The following is a 21,057-nucleotide window of genomic DNA, read 5'->3' on the forward strand; positions in this document are numbered from 1 at the left end:
AAGCTGGAATCAAGAGTGCTGGGAAAAACATCAATAACCTCAGATATGCTGATGACACCACCCTTAAGGCAGAAAGCAAAGAAATAAAGAGCCTCTTAAAACACTCTCCGACACAAATCACAGCAGGATCCTCTATGACCTACCTCCCAGAATATTGGAAATAAAAGCAAAAATAAACAAATGGGACCTAATAAAACTTAAAAGCTTTTGCACAACAAAGGAAACTATAAGTAAGGTGAAAAGACAGCCTTCAGAATGGGAGAAAATAATAGCAAATGAAGCAACAGACAAAGGATTAATCTCAAAAATATACAAGCAGCTCCTGCAGCTCAATTCCAGAAAAATAAATGACCCAATCAAAAAATGCGCCAGAGAACTAAACAGACATTTCTCCAAAGAAGACATATAGATGGCTAACAAACACATGAAAAGATGCTCAACATCACTCATTATCAGAGAAATGCAAATCAAAATCACAATGAGGTACCATTACATGCCAGTCAGGATGGCTGCTATCCAAAAGTCTATAAGCAATAAATGCTGGAGAGGGTGTGGAGAAAAAGGAACCCTCTTACACTGTTGGTGGGAATGCAAACTAGTACAGCCACTATGGAGAACGGTGTGGAAATTTCTTAAAAAACTGGAAATAGAACTGCCATATGACCCAGCAATACCACTTCTGGGCATACATACTGAGGAAACCAGATCTGAAAGAGACGCATGCACCCCAATGTTCATTGCAGCACTGTTTATAATTGCCAGAACATGGAAGCAACCTAGATGCCCATCAGCAAACGAATGGATAAGGAAGCTGTGGTACATCTACACCATGGAATATTACTCAGCTGTGAAAAAGAATTCATTTGAATCAGTTCTAATGAGATGGATGAAACTGGAGCCCATTATACAGAGTGAAGTAAGCCAGAGAGATAAAGACCAATACAGTATACTAACGCATATATATGGAATTTAAAAAGATGGTAACGATAACCCAATATGCAAAACAGAAAAAGAGACACAGATGTACAGAACAGACTTTTGGACTCTGTGGGAGAAGGCGAGGGTGGGATGTTTTGAGAGAATAGCACTGAAACAAGTATACTATCAAGGGTGAAACAGACCACCAGCCCAGGTTGGATGCATGAGACAAGTGCTCAGGGCTGGTGCACTGGGAAGACCCAGAGGGATGGGATGGAGAGGGAGGCGGGAGGAGGGGTTGGGATGGGGAACACATGTAAATCCATGGTTGATTCATGTCAATGTGTGGCAAAAACCACTACAATACTGTAAAGTAATTAGCCTCCAACTAATAAAAATAAATGAAAAAAAAAAGAAATAAAGAGCCTCTTGATGAAAGTGAAAGAGTTTTAAGTGAAAAAGTTCACTTAAAACTCAATAATCAGTGCTCGCTTCGGCAGCCACATATACTAAAATTGGAACGATACAGAGAAGATTAGCATGGCCCCTGCGCAAGGATGACACGCAAATTCGTGAAGCGTTCCATATTTTAAAAAAAAGAAAAAACTCAATAATCAGGAAACTAAGATCATGGTATCTGGTCCCATCACTTCATGGCAAATAGACGGGAAAACAATGGCAGTGACAGACTTTATTCTCTTGGGCTCCAAAATCACTGCAGGTGGTGACTGCAGCCAAGAAATTAAAAAAGGCTTGCTCCTTGGAAGAAAAGTTATGACCAACCTAGACAGCATATTAAAAAGCAGAGACATTATTTCACCAACAAAGGTCCATCTACTCAAAGCTATGGTTTTTCCAGTAGCCATGTATGGATATGAGAGTTGGACCATAAAGAAGGCTGAGTGCTGAAGAATTGATACTTTTGAACTGTGGTGTTGGAGAAGGCTCTTGAGAATCCCTTGGACTGCCAGGAGATCAAACCAGTCAATCCTACAGGAAATCAGTCCTGAATATTCATTGGAAGGACTGATGCTGAAGCTGAAATTACAATACTTTGGCCACATGATGCAAAGAACCAACTCATTGGAAAAGACCCTGATGCTGGGAAAGATTGAAGATGGGAGGAGAAGTGGACAACAGAGGATGAGATGGTTGGATGGCATCACCAACACGATGGACATGAGTTTGAGCAAGCTCCAGGAGTTGGTGTTCCATGGAGTCACAAAGGGTTGGACATGACTGAGCAACTGAACTGAACTGACTGGTACACCTACTCATTCAATACAGGGGCATCATCTTGTTCTTTCAGTGTAACGAATATCAGACAGAATCAATACAAATTTTAAAGCTTCTAAATGCATACATAAAGCCCAACATTTTCTGTATGATCTTATGATATGATCTTATGCTAAATTTGAAATTTAAGTGTCAATATTTAAATGTAACAAGCAAATTTAAAACAGCAAGTTAAAGATGAAATCTAACATTGACAACAATATATTTTTAGGTTGCTTCCTGATTCTGTTTATTTTAATCAAAAATAACATAAAATTATAATTGCAAATCTTAAGAATGTTCAAGCTGAAATCAAACTGTTCTTTTTGAACAGATCCTAAAAATATAATTTTCAAAACTTGTAACAGCTTTGAGATCTATACCTATACATGCAAGATAACCAATTCTTTGAGATGATTTATCTGAACTGGATATATATAATGCTTGAAATCAAATGAGCAAGAAAATCTCCCTCTATATAGTAATTTTCAAAGTAATCTTTATCTGGGATAAACTTATCTCAAGTTAAATTGACACTCATTATATATTTCTAGAAATTACTTTTAAGCAAACAACTAATATGAGAATTCTTGGAAGCTCAGTTAGAACCACTGTAATGGTGGTTAATCATCACTATAAAAAAGAATTAACACATCAAACTAAAGAAAGCATAAATGAGATAAGTCTCCAGGAAAATAAAGTGCTAGATCATGAAATATTTTGGAAATAGAAGAACAAATTGAGAATATATAAACACATATTCAGCACTGACAAGCAATGACTTTCACTTTTTTAATCTTGCCTGGCTAAAAAACTTTTTAAAATGATGATTAAAAATTAAACAATATACAAGTCATTCTATATAAATACAATAAATGTCATATTTTAAAAGTATAGTCATATGGGATGAGGGAGAAATGGATTGGGAGCTTGGGATTAAAGATGCAAACTATTATATATAGAATGATTAAACAACAAGGTCCTACTGTATAGCACAGGGAACTATATTCAATATCCTATGATAAATCATAATGGAAAATAATATGAAAAAGAATGTATATGTATAACTGAATAACTTTGCTGTACAACATAAATTAACACACTGAAAATCAAATATACTTCAAAAAATAAATTTTTTAGAAATATATTCATGTTCATGTACAGATACCTCTTATCTTACATGATACAGAGGCTAGAAATACTCTAACCTCAATCAGCCATGGACCTCAGAAATCCTAGGCACAGAAACACAACTAGACCAGGTGAAAGGTACAATAAAAAAGATACATTTTTATGTAGACAATATCAAGTGGGTTTGTGGGGGAACTATACATTAATTTGACAAAGACTTCATTTCTTTTCAGGATAATTAAATATTTCTAAATTATGTACATCTATGCTTCCTTTGAGATAGGTACTGCTCCCATGAAAAAAAGGCAACCTCTGATTTATGTACTTTCCTTTTGTTGTTGTTGGTTTTTAACTATTTTTATTTTTTAATTAATTTTAAAGCAACTTTTAAATTGATTTATATTTTTTCTTAAATGTAAAGCTATATGCTGAGAATCTACTGTGTACCGAGCATGATACCAAACCATGAAGGGTAGCAATGAAGAAAGACTCTCCACCTTTAAGAAATAAATGTCTTAACTTTAAGACATTCATATAAAAAGATGATAAAACATAAAACTCATAGCAATGTTCTTAAATAAATGTGTGACAGAGTGATCCAAAGTGAAATTAAGGTTTTAAAAAGTATGCTTGAGTAATGATGTTCATGAGGAAAAAAATACTAAACTCCTCTATTTTATGCCATCTTTTCTGTCAAAAAATAACATTCCTAATCAAAGTTAAAATTCACATACTGATTCATAAAAATAATTTCAAAAACTTAATTGTCAAATGTAATCAGTTAGTCTCAGTTCAGTTGCTCAGTCGCTCTTTGCGACCCCATGGGTGTTCCAAAATAAATCTGATGCTCCTAATTAGTTCTCTCTCATGATATTACGAGAGCCAGCAGATGAAAGAGTATGCATTGTTAAGAAAATTTTAATGAATTAAGGAAAGTATTACAGATATAACAAAGTGAAGATGGGTCATTCCTTTCACATAGACAAAAAAATTGATATATGATGATCCATAAAGAAAACATTTAAATTGTTAACAGATTGAAACAACTGAGTATATAACTATTTCCATAATGGAGGCAAGCTTGAAATCAATAACAAATGGTTAGGGAAAAGAGTCCACTTCAAGGAAATTAAACAATAGTCTTTTAAATAGGTCTAAGAAGAAAAAATGTGAATTAAAGAATGTTCGAAACTAAGTAACAGAAAATGTGTGGAATACAGCTAAAGCAGTGTATGAAGGAAATTTATTGCCTTAAAAATACATATAATCAAAAAGAAGCTGGAAATCATTGATTTAGTTTCCATTTCAAGAAACTAGAAAACGAACAACAAATCAAACTCAAGGGACAAAGAAATTATAAAATAATCAATGAAACAGAAAATAAACACAGAGAAAATCGACAAAGCCAAAAAGTTTTCCTTAAAAAACAGTTTATAAATATTGCTAAAATGCCTAGTAAGACTGATTACAGAAAGCAAGAAGGAAGGAAAACACAAAGTACCAAAATCAGGGGGTGAGGAAAGGGCACCATCACTGTAGAGCTTATAAACAAAAAAAGGAAATATAGCAACCACTTTTTCAAGAAAATAAACTTGATAATTAGAAATAAATGGATATATTTCTCTAAACGTTGAATTAATAAAACTAGAAAAAATATATGAAATGTAAATGGCCCAATATCTACTGAGGTGGTTTTATTATTATTTATCATTATTGAAAAAGAGTTTGCTATACTCACATATCTCAGGAGGAGGAGCACGTTGCCCATGGCGGTCACACAGGGAAAGAAGAAATGAAGGGAAAACGTGGGTGAGAGCCTTCACTGAGGTTTCCACAGGAAGGAACTGGTAAGGCAGACTATGCAAGCTTAGGACTGGCTACTTTGAAAAATTTCAGCAGACTCTGGAGCATAGGGTACCAGGCCCTAGGGTGATTAGAGCAGAAACAGCTACAAGTGTGTGAGGCCCAGAGGAGGTTAGCTCATGAGCCCTGGATTGGCTAGTTTGCATAGAAACAGCATGCTTGCCCGTTACTTGCTTTCTCTATTAACTGCCTAAAGCTAGAGAAGCCGTCTATTCAGGGTCAACAAGGCCCCAGTGCCAAAGCATCAGAAACAATGATAAGGGACATGAATCTTTTCTTAAAAACCTTCCCCCAAATAAAATACCAGGTCCAGAAAGTTTCAACTGTAAATTCTTACAAACATTTAAGAAAGAACAACTCAATCATACAAAAAATAAGCAAACTTTTTGACAGAATTGGGGGAATAAGAACACTTACTCTCTTTTAAGAACCCAGCATAACCTGACTCCAAAACCTTTAAAAAAAGAAAAAAAGCTCCTTACAAGACCTCATTTGTCCTCCTGCCAATAATTCTTTTGCCAACGCTGCCTTCCTTGGACTTACAGAATGGGCTTATTTACTGTTAGGACATTTTAGACAACATTATTTCTGATCAAGAAACTCATTTCAGCAAAAGAAATGTGGGCTTTTGCTCACAGAATTCACTGGGTCTAACAAACTCTCCACTTACAAGCAGCTAACAAACAAGAGGACCAGCTGAAAACAATAATGATGCTAATTGAGAGACAAGACCTTGAGAGGGCCTCTTTAAGCATACACGGTGCAGAATATGCAATGTGTATCAAATATCTCTTCTCATTATCTCACCTGACAGCTCACAAAATTTTTGCCACTTGTCTCCATAATTTTGAACTCTACTCATTTAAAATCCTGATTCCTGAGGGAGGAATGCTTCCACCTAGAGTCACGACTCTGGTTCTACAGAATTGAAATTTAAGATCATCAACTAGCACTTGGGGCCACTGAAAAAAAGTAGAGGTCACTCTACTGACTGGGGTGAACTGTCACAATGAACAATAGAATCTGAGTTGCTGCAACACAGGGAAGGCGGGAAGAACTCTGTTAGCGTATTCTCCGGGATTCCTCTTCATACTTCTGTCTCCAATATTAAGAGTTGATGGGAAATTACATCAAACAAAAAAAAGGAAGGCTCACTGAAGATTCAGAAGGGAAGGTTTGGTCATTCACCAGACGGTGAACCCTGAACAGCTGGGAGCCAAAGAAACATGGAGAGAGTGATAGAAAAAAGAAGTCAGAAATATCATCCACAGCCTCAGACCAGATAAGAATGAGAACTGTGTTCAACAAACAAACTTCAGTTAACAAACTGGACCTCAGTTAAGAGTGCTTTGTCATAAAATAACTATAGAAGGGATTGGTTTCTTTCCCAGCTGATATACTTCAGCTGTATGTTAACATTAAGGTCTCAAAGGGATTGATTTATTGTTAGTGTGAGTGATAGCTGAACAACACACACCTGTCCTCATTCTGCTCTCTCTTTTGCTGTCTCTAGTTTCCTAAAGTGTATTCAGCAAAAGTTTATGGTACAGGAAACAGATATTCCATTTTCTGAATTACTATTTTTATTTTAGTGTCCAAAGAACAGTTCTATAGTGCATAAGCCTATCAATGAACACTTCTTAATGATCTGGAAAGAAAATATGTTTCATAGATTGATTAAGGACATTTTTCATGGTTGGGTCAGGTGAATCAAAATTTCCAAATACAATGTCAAGACATTTTAAAATTTAACAGTATGTTTTTGCTACAGGCTTCAAATACCTAAGCAATACCACTCAACACTTCTTTTCATTGACTGTAAATAGTTGTGTTTGTTGTTTTGTTTTGTTTTGTTTTTTTGGTCCATTAAAGTATTTGTTTCAAAAAAAGAACAAAGATTGTGGCAGCTATTCATATAAATTTCCTTGTGTGTGTGTGTATCTGTGCACATTAACTAGTTTCATTTTCCTTCTTTGCCTTCTCCTTATTTTCTAAAAATTTCATTGAAATTAACAATACGTGATTTACCATGTAATAGTGAACAACTGCAACTTAACAACTTATTAAAGTATTTAGATAACAAAAAGTTTTGATGGTCTATGACTAAATTTGCCGGAGATGAAGACAGTCACTGTTGGAAACTTGAGCCTTCTCATTCTGCGGAAGGAGAAAACATGCTATACAGAAGACAGTTGTACTGTTTGGGGCAGAAACAGAGTTGTTTGGAACAGTGTATGTAACTCCAAATGAGTGGAAAGATCAATTAAGATGCTAAGCAGTCAAAGTGGTGAAATGTACCAGATTTTAATCTGTTGTCCCAGCTCCAAACCTAGAAATCTGCAAACTCTATTTGTACTTTGTCAGATGGGATTCCTTGTTAGACTTGGCCAACAGGAGGTGCTACAGGGTCTTTACAAGGCTGGCAGAAGAAGGAATTTCTTCCATTGGATCTGCTTTGTCATTGCAGAAGCAGCAGTTCCTTTCCATCAGTTCAGTTGCTCAGTCGTGTCTGACTCTGCGACCCCATGGACTGCAGCAGGCCAGGTTCCTATGTCCACCAACTCCCACAGCTTGCTCACACTCCCATAGTAGCAACTGAATCTAGTTGCAAGTTTTCCAACATGCTTCTGCTTTAGCTTTTTCTTATGTTACTCTGTACCCTTTCAAACTTTACAATGTGAGTACTTCTTCCCATTATCTCTTCTTTATACTCCCTTGCACATCTCTGTCCTTTTTCCTTTCCCCTATTTTTCTATTTTTCCATTAATATCATTTAAACTTATATGAACCTATTAAGACTTTTCTATATTTGTTCCCTATATGCTTGTGGTGATGATACGAATACAATATTTATACCTATGTTTTAAATTTATATGATGGAAAAATGCCTTTTCTCTTAGATATTTATTAAAAAAAATATATAATGGAATTATTGCTTACCCCTAGAAATCCAAACAGAAATACATATTTTTGACTATAATGATGATCACATACTCAAAAGTTTAATACTCTGAATTGGTCAAAAGATGACTATGCTAGCCACGTCAGTGAAATCAGATTTCTATAAATAAATCCAGCATTGCAGGCTATAGCTTTTTTCATCAATGAAGATAACTTTGAAAAAAGATGAATTCTTAAACACTTAAACATATTGAAATGGCTTATAACTCATGAATATGTGCATCCTAAGATAACTAGGCATTGAAGTCAATTTCTAAATGTTGTGTTTCATTAGTTGTGCATTTACTATACAGAGATTTCAATGGTATTAATGCCATCACTCTACCATGCGTAGGATTGCATATATAGTCATGTTGGCATCAAGGACTTAAATGATGGAGTTAAGGTCTTGATAAATCATTTCCATATCAGTTTTAACATCAGTTCAGTTCAGTTCAGTCGCTCACTCATGTCCAACTCTTTGCAACCCCATGAATCGCAGCACGCCAGGCCTCCTTGTCCATCACCAACTCCCACAGTTTACTCAAACTCATGTCCATTGAGTCAGTGATGCCATCCAGCCATCTTATCCTCTGTAGTCCCCTTCTCCTCCTGCCCCCAATCCTTACCCTCAATTCTCATATAAGCTATAAAACAATGAATGGTTGATATAAAATGTAGGAATCAGATTGGGATGAATACCATAAACAGCTTAAGTCTCAGAAGTTATATAGAACATGAGTCATTTTGCTGTTGATCACTTCAAATGAACATGTTATCTTTAAAGACAGATTTTATCCTCAAAACACAGTAATGTGCAAAATTTTTTATCAAAGAGAAAAAATAAAATAATTTCTTCATAAAGTGATTATCTGCCTCTGACATTTATGTGTGACAATTAAAATAACTAATATAAAACTACAGAATTGCATTCTTCTCACAACCTGTGTACAGGCAATGGTATGCAATCAAGAAGCAGGCTACTAGAATCTGACTTATCACACTGTATCTTGCTTAGCAGTTTTCTTCACCATCCTGTGCTTTAAGGAATATGGCATCCAGCAGTACTTGCTCTTTCTTTTGCATAACAAGGCCACTTTTTGAACTAATAAGGTTAGACAATGATATGAAAAATTTATAGAGACTCTAAAATGTAATGGAAGAAAAGAAAGTATACTAAGTGCACTGTGCCTAACTCACGCTTCAGTATGTCAGAAATCGTTTTCCTAAAAACCTTTACTTGCACAACTGCGTAGATCTGTCTCTCTCCTCTTGAGACCCCCTTCTTCTCCTCCTGCTCATCGCTATCTCCCTCCTCCCTCTCCTCTTCTTCATGTAACTCTGTGAACCTCTCTGGGTGTCCCTCACGGGGGAGAATCTTTTCACCATTAACCTAGAAGTTTTATTATCAGTGCTGTATAGTTGGAGAAGTCTTGAGGCTACTGGAAGAATAAAACTGAAATCCAGAGGCAGGAGACTTAAGCCCAAAACCTGAGAACACCAGAAAACTCCTGACTACATGGAACATTAAGTAATAAGAGACCATCCAAAAGCCTCCATACCTACACTGAAACCAACCACCACCCAAAAGCCAATAAGTTTCAGAGCAAGACATACCACGCAAATTCTCCAGAAATGCAGGAACATAGCCCTGAGCATCAACATACAGGCTGCCCAAAGTCACACCTAACACATAGGCCCATCTCAAAACTCATTACTGGACACTCCATTGCTCTCCAGAGAGAAGAAATCCAGTTCCATGCACCAGAGCACCAATGCAAGCTTCCCTAACCAGGAAACCTTGACAAGCCAAACATCCAACCCCACCCACTGGGTGAAACCTCCACAATAAAAAGGAACCACAGACCTCCAGAATACAGAAAGCCCACTCCAGACACAGCAATCTAAACAAGATGAAAAGGCAGAGAAATACCCAACAGGTAAAGGAACATGAAAAATGCCCACCAAGTCAAACAAAAGAGGAGGAGATAAGGAATCTACCTGAAAAAGAATTTAGAATAATGATAATAAAAATGATCCAAAATCTTGAAAACAAAATGGAGTTACAGATAAATAGTCTGGAGACAAAGATTGAGAAGATGCAAGAAATGTTTAATAAGGACCTAGAAGAAATAAAAAAGAGTCAATTAAAAATGAATAATGCAATAAATGAGATCAAAAACACTCTGGAGGGAAGCAAGAGTAGAATAACGGAGACAGAAGATAGGATGAGTGAGGTAGAAGATAGAATGGTGAAAATAAATGAAGCAGAGAGGAAAAAAGAAAAAACAATCAAAAGAAATGAGGACACCCTCAGGGACCTCTGGGACAATGTGAAATGCCCCAACATTCGAATCATAGGAGTCCCATAAGAAGAAGACAAAAAGAAAGGCCATGAGAAGATGCTCGAGGAGATAATAGCTGAAAACTTCCCTAAAATGGGGAAGGAAATAGCCACCCAACTCCAAGAAACCCAGAGAGTCCCAAACAGGATAAACCCTAGGTGAAACACCCCAAGACACATATTAATCAAATTAACAAAAATCAAACACAACGAACAAATATTAAAAGCAGCAAGGGAGAAACAACAAATAACACACAAAGGGATTCCCATAAGGATAACAGCTGATCTATCAGTAGAAACCCTCCAGGCCAGAAGGGAATGGCAGGACATACTTAAAGTAATGAAAGAGAATAACCTACAATCTAAATTACTGTACCCAGCAAGGATCTCATTCAGATATGAAGGAGAATTCAAAAGCTTTACAGACAAGCAAAAGGTGAGAGAATTCAGAACCACCAAACCAGCTCTTCAACAAATGCTAAAGGATCTTCTCTAGACAGGAAACACAGAAAGGTTGTATAAACGTGAACCCAAAACAACAAAGTAAATGGCAACGGGACCACACCTATCAATAATTACCTTAAATGTAAATGGGTTGAATGCCCCAACCAAAAGACAAAGATTGGCTGAATGAATACAAAAACAAGACCCCTATATATGCTGTCTACAAGAGACCCACCTCAAAACAAGAGACACATACAGACTAAAAGTGAAGGGCTGGAAAAAAATATTTCACGCAAACAGAGACCAAAAGAAAGCAGGAGTCACAATACTCGTGTCAGATAAAATAGACTTTCAAATAAAGGCTGTGAAAAGAGACAAAGAAGGACACTACATAATGATCAAAGGATCAATCCAAGAAGATATAACAATTATAAATACATATGCACCCAACATAGGAGCACCACAATATGTAAGGCAAATGCTAATGAGTATGAAAGAGGAAATTAATAGTAACACAATAATAGTGGGAGACTTTAATACCCCACTCACAACTATGGTGATTAACTAAAACAGAAAATTAACAAGGAAACACAAACTTTAAATACACAATGACCGCTAGACCTATTGATATCTATAGGACATTTCACCCGCCCAAAACAGATCAACTTCAGCCTTTTTTCTTTCAAGTTGCACACGGAACGCTTCGGTGTCCGAGAGAAGAGAGTCACATCCTGGGCGATAATCTAGTTTGGTAAATTCAAAAAAAATTGAAATTCAATTCCAGTCATCTTTTCTCTGACCACACTGCAGCTAAGATCAGGGAGTCTCAATTACAGGAAAGAAAAATTATCTAAAAATTAAAACATTTGGAGCTAAAATAACATAGTTTCTGAAATAAGCAACAGAACCATAGAAGAAATGAAAAAAAGAGAATCAAAATATGCATAGAACATGACATGAAAATGGAAAACAGCAACTAACCCAAAAACCATGGACACATGTAAAAGCAGTGCTAGGGGGAAGGTTCATAGCATTACAGGCTTACCTCAAGAAACAAGAAAAAAGTCAAATAAATAACCTAACTCTACACCTAAAGCAACTAGAGAAGGAAGAAATGAAGAACCCCAGGGTTAGTAGAAGGAAAGAAATCTTAAAAATTAGGGCAGAAATAAATGCAAAAGAAACTAAAGAGACCATAGCAAAAATCAACAAAGCTAAAAGCTGGTTTTTTGAAAAAATAAACAAAATTGACAAACCATTAGCAAGACTCATTAAGAAACAAAGAGAGAAGAACCAAATTAACAAAATTAGAAATGAAAATGGAGAGATCACAACAGACAACACTGAAATACAAAGGATCATAAGAGACTACTACCAGCAGCTCTATGCCAATAAAATGGACAACTTGGAAGAAATGGACAAATTCTTAGAAAAGTATAACTTTTCAAAATTGAACCAGGAAGAAATAGAAGATCTCAACAGACCCATCACAAGCACGGAAATCGAAACTGTATTCAGAAATCTTCCAGCAAACAAAAGCCCAGGACCAGATGGCTTCACAGCTGAATTCTACCAAAAATTTAGAGAAGAGCTAACACCTATCTTACTCAAACTCTTCCAGAAAATTGCAGATGAAGGTAAGCTTCCAAACTCATTCTATGAGGCCACCATCACCCTAATTCCAAAACCAAAGATGCCACAAAAAAAGAAAACTACAGGCCAATATCACTGATGAACATAGATGCAAAAATCCTTAACAAAATTCTAGCAAACAGAATCCAACAACATATCAAAAAGGTCATACATCATGACCAAGTGGGCTTTATCCCAGGAATGCAAGGATTCTTTAATATCCACAATTCAATCAATGTAATACACCACATTAACAAATTGAAAGATAAAGACCATATGATTATCTCAATAGATGCAGAGAAAGCCTTTGACAAAATTCAACATGCATTTATGATTAAAACTCTCCTGAAAGCAGGAATAGAAGGAACATACCTCAACATAATAAAAGCTATATATGACCAACCCACAGCAAGCATTACCCTCAATGGTGAAAAATTGAAAGCATTTCCCCTAAAATCAGGAACAAGACAAGGGTGTCCACTCTCACCACTACTATTCAACATAGTTTTGGAAGTGTTGGCCACAGCAATCAGACCAGAAAAAGAAGTAAAAGGAATCCAGACAGGAAAAGAAGAAGTGAAACTCTCACTGTTTGCAGATGACATGATCCTCTACATAGAAAACCCTAAAGACTCTACCACAAAATTACTAGAGCTAATCAGCAAATATAGTAAAGTAGCAGGATATAAAATTAACACACAGAAATCCCTTGCATTCCTATACACTAACAATGAGAAAACAGAAAGAGAAATTAAGGAAAAAATACCATTCACCACTGCAACAAAAAGAATAAAATACTTAGGAGTGTATCTACCTAAAGAAACAAAAGACCTATACATAGAAAACTATAAAACACTGCTGAAAAAAATCAAAGAGGACACAAACCGATGGAGAAACATATCGTGTTCATGGATTGCAAGAATCAATATTTTCAAAATGGCTATACTACCCAAAGCGATCTATAGATCAATGCAATCCCTATCAAGCTACCAACAGTATTTCTTCACAGAACTAGAACAAATAATTTCACAATTTGTATGGAAATACAAAAAACCTCGAATAGCCAAAGAAATCTTGAGAAAGAAGTTGGAACAGGAGGAATCAACCTGCCTGACTTCAGACTCTACTACAAAGCCACAGTCATCAAGACAGTATGGTACTGGCACAAAGACAGAAATACAGATCAATGGAACAAAATAGAAAGCCCAGAGATAAATCCACACACCTATGGACACCTTATCTTTGACAAAGGAGGCAAGGATATACAATGGAAAAAAGACAACCTCTTTAACAAGTGGTGCTGGGAAAACTGGTCAACCACTTGTAAAAGAATGAAACTAGAACACTTTCTAACACCATACACAAAAATAAACTCAAAATGGATTAAAGATCTAAATGTAAGACCAGAAACTATAAAACTCCTAGAGGAGAACATAGGCAAAACACTCTCCGACATAAATCACAGCAGATCCTCTATGACCCACCTCCCAGAATATTGGAAATAAAAGCAAAAATAAACAAATGGGACCTAATGAAACTTAAAAGCTTTTGCACAACAAAGGAAACTATAAGTAAGGTGAAAAGACAGCCCTCAGATTGGGAGAAAATAATAGCAAATGAAGCAACAGACAAAGGATTAATCTCAAAAAATATACAAGCAACTCCTGCAGCTCAATTCCAGAAAAATAAATGACCCAATCAAAAAATGGGCCAAAGAACTAAACAGACATTTCTCCAAAGAAGACATAGATGGCTAACAAACACATGAAAAGATGCTCAACATCACTCATTATCAGAGAAATGCAAATCAAAACCACAGTGATTTGTCCATTACACGCCAGTCAGAATGGCTGCTATCCAAAAGTCTACAAGCAATAAATGCTGGAGAGGGTATGGAGAAAAGGGAACCCTCTTACACTGTTGGTGGGAATGCAAACTAGTACAGCCACTATGGAGAACAGTGTGGAGATTTCTTAAAAAACTGGAAATAGAACTGCCATATGACCTAGCAATCCCATTTCTGGCATACACACTGAGGAAACCAGATCTGAAAGAGACACGTGCACCCCAATGTTCACGGCAGCACTGTTTATAATTGCCAGAACATGGAAGCAACCTAGATGCCCATCAGCAGACGAATGGATAAGGAAGCTGTGGTACATCTACACCATGGAATATTACTCAGCCATGAAAAAGAATTCATTTGAATCAGTTCTGAGATGGATGAAACTGGAGCCCATTATACAGAGTGAAGTAAGCCAGAGAGATAAAGACCATTACAGTATACTAACACATATATATGGAATTTAGAAATATGGTAATGATAACCCTATATGCAAAACAGAAAAAGAGACACAGATGTACAGAACAGACTTTTGGACTCTGTGGGAGAAGGCGAGGGTGGGATGTTTCAAGATAACAGCATCGAAACATGTATATTATCTGTGGTGAAACAGATCACCAGCCCAGGTGGGATGCATGAGACAAGTGCTCGGGGCTGGTGCACTGGGAAGACCCAGAGGGATGGGGTAGAGAGGGAGGTGGGATGGGGGATTGGGATGGGGAACACATGTAACTCCATGGCTGATTCATGTCAATGTATGACAAAAACCACTACAATATTGTAAAGTAATTAGCCTCCAACTAATAAAATAAATGAAAAAAAATAAAAATAAAAAATAAAAACCTTTACTTGCACTGATGGGCCTACGGTAAGAAAAGTCACTTTAAGGAGCTTTTCTCCACCAATGGTTCAGTGAATGATAAGATACCAACAAGCAAACTAGCAGCCAATAAAATAAACGTTAAAAACTATGTAAAACTCTAAGAACTTTCTATACCTGTTTAGTGAGATACTGTAAGAAAAGAAAGATTAAAAGTAACAGAATACAGATTTTAGTCCGAATAACTTTGATTCTTATGGATTTCAGCTGAAACCCATTTCTAACATATTTTTACCATCTCCAGGATCACAAAGGTCTGTGCCCCAGACCCAAGGGTTCTTTCTTTGGAGCTCCTGAGCCACTAGCATCAGCTGAGCTGTGCATCCTCTTCACAAACTTAAATCACCTTAAAAGGTCTCTCCAAGATTTCAAGTTTTGATTATTCTAATCAATTCCCTTTGCTCCCCAAGGTCTAAGGATGGTGGTGGTGTTTGTCACTAGTTCCATGATACTTTAGTGTTCCTTCTTTGATTTTTTGAGTTCTCCATTATCCACAATTCCATGTACTACCCTACCTCAAAATAACTACTGTGGCTCTGTCTCCTGACTACATCCTGACTGATATAGATCTTCTTTGCTTAAATACACCTCCCACTGCTCCTAAGAGCCACCCCAGTGAAATGGCATCAGGGAAGCAGCGTCTCCCCAGCAAACCTGCAGCCTGAAGTAAGCTGCTCTAGCAAACCTGCAAACTTGTTGGTGAATAATGATTTTTATTATATGCTAAGATTTTGAGTTTTTTATCCATAAATTGCTAATTTATATAGAAGTTGGACCTCTTAGTCAACTCTAGCTCGAGAATATTTAAAGAAAATTGAAAATTAGAAAATATTTTTCATTATTTTTAAGGCTCTATCATAAAGCTGAAAAACGGACACTTTCGAATTGCAATGCTGCAGACTATCAAGAGTCCTTTGGACGTCAGAGATCAAACCAGTCAATCCTAAAGGAAACCAACTCTGAATATTCATTAGAAGGACTGATGCTGAAGCTCCAATACTTTGGCCACCTGATGCGAAGAGCCACCTCATTGGAAAAGACCCTGATGCTGGGAAAGATGGAAGGCAGGAGGAGAAGGGAGTAACAGAGAATGAGATGGTTGGATAGCATCACTGACTCAATGGACATGAGTTTGAGCAAACTCTGGGAGATAGTGGAGGACAGAGGAGCTTGTCATGCTACAGTCCATGCAGTCACAAAGAGTCGGAGATGACTTAGCAATTGAACAACAACAAATAAAGCCATGGCCCCCACAACTATTGTCTCTGAAATGAGCTTTAAGAAATGCTTCCAAAGTAAAAAACTGAACATTTCTTCTTTCTGCTGCTTTGCATTCCTGACACAGCAATACCATGCAAGATAGAGGGTGCCTCTGGTTGTGGAAGGTGAATGTCACAAGGAAATATAAAAAGCAAAAGATATTACCATATTTTAATATATTCTCCTCATTCATACTATAAAAAGATGAAAAGAGAGCACAGGCTTTGAAATGGTATTTACTTAGCTTTGAGCCATAACCCTGCCATCCACAATTTTTATAGCTAACTTACTTATAGCTTGCTATGGATAACACAATGAAATAAGTGTTGTATGCAGTAAGACACTTAGTTCTTACTATGACTCCATCAGGCTATGCCTACTTAATTTATCATCACTATTTAACATTTGAAAAAATAGATGTAGAGACTAGAAAAGCATTTCCCTGATGCCAAAGCACTTGCTCTTAAACTTTATTCAGGGATGATATTCAAAATATTTAATGAATCAAATGAACATAAATTTAACATAGGAATAAACATAAATTGAAATTTACTTTTAAAATGTCCTTCAGTCTCAACTGTAAGTATTATAAAACCATTTGTCAAGTGACAAAAGTGGTAGCACAGCTGTTCAGCAAGCAATTTTAATGTGTTTCATTTGTTAATTTTTATAAAATGCTATAATTTTGTGATTTTTTTATAGTAGGTTGCCACTAACCAAATGATGCCCCTGAGACATGACTCAATCTAAGAAAGTACATCAAATTCTTCCAATGATTTTTCCACTACATAAATATTCCTTAGTTAATTTTTGGCCTCGGTAACTAAAGGAAAGCTACTAACTCCACTATTGTTTCATAACGCTGAATCCTCCATCAGTTTCTAATAAACATAACCTTTTCTTTCTTTTGCATTTCAAAAAAAAGTTCTATCCTTTATAATAATGTCTGAGATCTTCACAGTTATATCTCTTTGGTCTTAAATCACAAAAATCATCTATTGTATTGTCATATTTATTCTAGTTAAGCTTAATTCTTCAAGTTAGAGGAAAGGAGCAGAAAAAGATCCCTAAGAGAGTGGATTCTATTGATAGACTGCCTCAGTTTGAAATTACCACTTTGCCACTTAAAAAACTTTAAACTCAGTTTCCTCATTTTAAAAGATGGCCATAATTATAACATTCAAATGAGTACCATGCTTTATGTTTGAAATGGTCTCTGGAATAGAACAAGCACATTATAAGCACTAGTTCTTATTTTTATTAATAAAATTTATTTCATTAATATCTGTAACAGCTATTTTGTGTTAACAATTCACCTCATTAAGTGAAGGTGAAATGTAACAGGATTTCAGGGCTGATTCCCCTAACACACATTCTATACCAAAAGTTCAACACCAGCCAACTTCCTTTAAATTCTTTGGTATGTAAGAAAGGTAGACTTATTTGCATTTTACTCTTAACCTGCCTAGGTTTCTTTCTTTGGAGGTCTCTGAGGCTGTACAAATAAAACCTCAAGGTCATCTAGCCTGGCAAACACCCTCAGGGTGAGAGTTGGCTTCAGGGCTCTACTGGCCACTCTGGGTCCTTCCTTAATTTAGCTTGTGTATTCCTCCTCTCTTTCTAATTCTTGGGAGCATTCATGAATATGTTTTGTTTCTATTTTATCTAGAATTTTGGTTGTTTGCAGAGAAATGAGTCAGTACAGGTACCAGTATGTCATAATACCATTCCAAATGCATACTCATCATAAAATCATGAGTATTATTCTTACTTTTATTTTAAAATACCTTCACATCATGAATAAAAATCAAATCAATACAAGAGTCTGAAATAAATGGTAAAATTATCCTCAACCTCTCCCTGGTTCCATTCCAAGAAATAATTCACACAATAAATAAAAAACACAATTAGTAGTAATTGTGTTTTTTAGTTTGAGGTGTGATTTTTTTTCCTTCGGATTTTACCATTACAAATTAAATATAAGGAAGGGCTTAATACTGTAGTTTCTCAATTTTTGATAACATCTGTTAGCTCTGCACTATGAAATAAAAGACCCAACATATTCTGTCTCCTACTTTACACTTCTTGATCTATTACTTTATTAATGATATTAAGGTTTTTAATATTTATATTGTTATACTATAATTAAGTCCTCTGCAATGTATACAGATTGATTTCAAATCAATCAATATAATTTCCTATCAAACCAAATAGTGCAGCCAAACAGAGAAGTAAATGAAATTCTGTGGTCACCAAACCCCTGACTTTTGAAGAATGTCCCAAGCATGAACTAAAAATGTCTTCTTTATTAATTTTTTCCACTTTTCTCTACTTCATCCAGAAATTCTCAATTTATGTTCTCAATGTTTATGTCACCCTTCTCTTGTTCCCTTTTTTTTTTTTTAATTTTTCTGGACCATCTTCACGTATGGGGATGTGGAGTTACTAAGCTTTCCAAGCTCTTGCATGTCAGAAAATTATTTTCTTGTTTCATTTAATTGAAACTTTGGGTAGAGACAGAATTCTGTCAATATGTCCAAAATTATCTCCTCTTAGAAATTTTAGAAAATATTATTCCATCATTCCCTGCTCTGAAAAGTCTCTAATGCTGATGAGAAAGTGTTGATAACAGTATGTTTCTCATCCCATTGTAGGTGACCCAGTTACTTTCCTCTGGGGAAGCTTCAAGGGTATTTTATTTCTAGTCTTCTGAAAATGCAAGAGAATGAGAAAAAAATAAATGTCTTTGAAAATCTGTCTGTGGTATTTTGTTGAGCTCTTCTAATTGAAGACATGTCTTTATTCCCTTCAAGATAACTTACTGTTTTTTACATCAAATACTTCCTACCATCCTAGCATTCTGCTCCTGGAATGCCTAATAAACAGATGTTTGGCTTGTGTCTAGCTTCAATTTATCATATTTTTAATATCTTTGTCTTTTTATATTCAACTAATGCTTATATTGTAGTTTTTTTTTTAAGTTATTTCATTGGGACCTTGTAAAAAGAAGGGAGATACAGACATATATGTGTACATACATATATGTTCTTTCATATGAAACCAGAAGTCTGGGTTTTTAAGTACCTTTATGTAAATCTCTTATGTAATATATTGAAAATTAAACTATATGCATTCCTTCAAGACTGTAGTACATCCATATATATAAAATGTAAATATATAGGAGGTAAATGTTCTAATATTTTGATAAGAAAATTTTAAAATTAATCCCATTATTTTATCAATATAAGTTTGAGATCAATATTGATATATTGAAATCAATAATCTGAATTTTTCATTAGATACATATTATATACCCACATGTTTGAAAGGTATTCTCATTTGTAGAAAGGATTCAAAATCCAAAGAATTCTATGTGACTAAACTATGTTGCTTTTTGGATAAGCTGAATCCCAACCAATAGTTTTAAATGCAAGTGTTTCTTGCCAAAAAAGAAAATAACTATTTAAAAAATCTACAAACAATAAAAATTGAAAAGGGTCTAGAACAAAGGGAACCCTCCTACACTACTGGTAACAATGTAAATTCACCATGAAGAACAGCATGGAGGTTCCTCAATAAACTAAAAATCAGGTTACCGTATAATCTAGCAATTCCATTCCTGGGCATATATCCAAGGAAAAACATAATTAAAAAGCATACATGCACCCCACTGTTCACTGCAGTACTATTTACAATAGCCAGGACATGGAAGCAACCTAAATGTCCATCAACAGAGGAACAGATAAGGAGGATGTGGTACATATATATAAAATGGAATATTACTCAGCCAATAAAAAATGAAATATTGTCATTTGCAGCAACATGGATGGACATAAAGATTGTCATACTGAGTGAAGTAAGTCAAAGAGAGAAAGACAAATATTATGATATTGCTGATACGTGGATCTTCAAAAAAGGCTAAAAATGAACTTATCTACAAATAAATAGAGTTATATATGTAGAAAATAAACTTATGGTTACTAGGGATAAGAGGGGGAGGGATAAATTGGAAGATTGGGACTGACACATACTCACTACTATATATAAAATAGATAACTAAGAACAATCTAGTGCATAGCACAAGGAACCCGACTCCATACTCTGTAATAGCCTATATGGGAAATGAATCTCAAAAATGAATGGATGTATGTATAATAGAGTCACATTGCTGTACACACCTGAAGCTAACAACACTATAAATCAACTATATCTCAACACAAATTATTTTTTAAATAAAAAGGAGTTTCCAAATGCAGTGAGAGATAAACGGTAAAAGAAGCAAGCATAAGTTAGGTAAAAACAACTGGTAGGCAACCCATCTTTCTCTAGAACAGATTTCTCGATCATCTTTTTTTCACTACAAACATAAGGTGTAACATTTACATATACATTCCTACGCATTACCTTCAGAAATCTGCATTGGGTTTTCCCAGTAGCTATAATACTACAATAGAAATAACTCTGAATTCATTCTGAATATTCCAAAGCTTAAAAACTTTATAGAGGCTTCGTTGCTAAGTCATGTCT

General features: G+C 35.5%; 1 protein-coding gene and 1 non-coding gene across 2 annotated transcripts in view; one reads left to right on the forward strand and one right to left on the reverse strand.

Moving 5' to 3' along the window:
* The window catches only part of STPG2 (sperm tail PG-rich repeat containing 2), a 328,307-nt gene that overhangs the window by 161,100 nt on the left and 146,150 nt on the right, over window positions 1-21,057 (reverse strand). The gene's annotated exons all lie outside the window — the stretch shown is intronic.
* LOC122422447 lies at window positions 1,403-1,510 on the forward strand. Its single transcript, XR_006263843.1, has one exon. It is a non-coding gene; the product is annotated as a U6 spliceosomal RNA (small nuclear RNA).

Source organism: Cervus canadensis, chromosome 19, assembly GCF_019320065.1.
Source record: "Cervus canadensis isolate Bull #8, Minnesota chromosome 19, ASM1932006v1, whole genome shotgun sequence".
Lineage (NCBI taxonomy): Eukaryota > Metazoa > Chordata > Mammalia > Artiodactyla > Cervidae > Cervus > Cervus canadensis.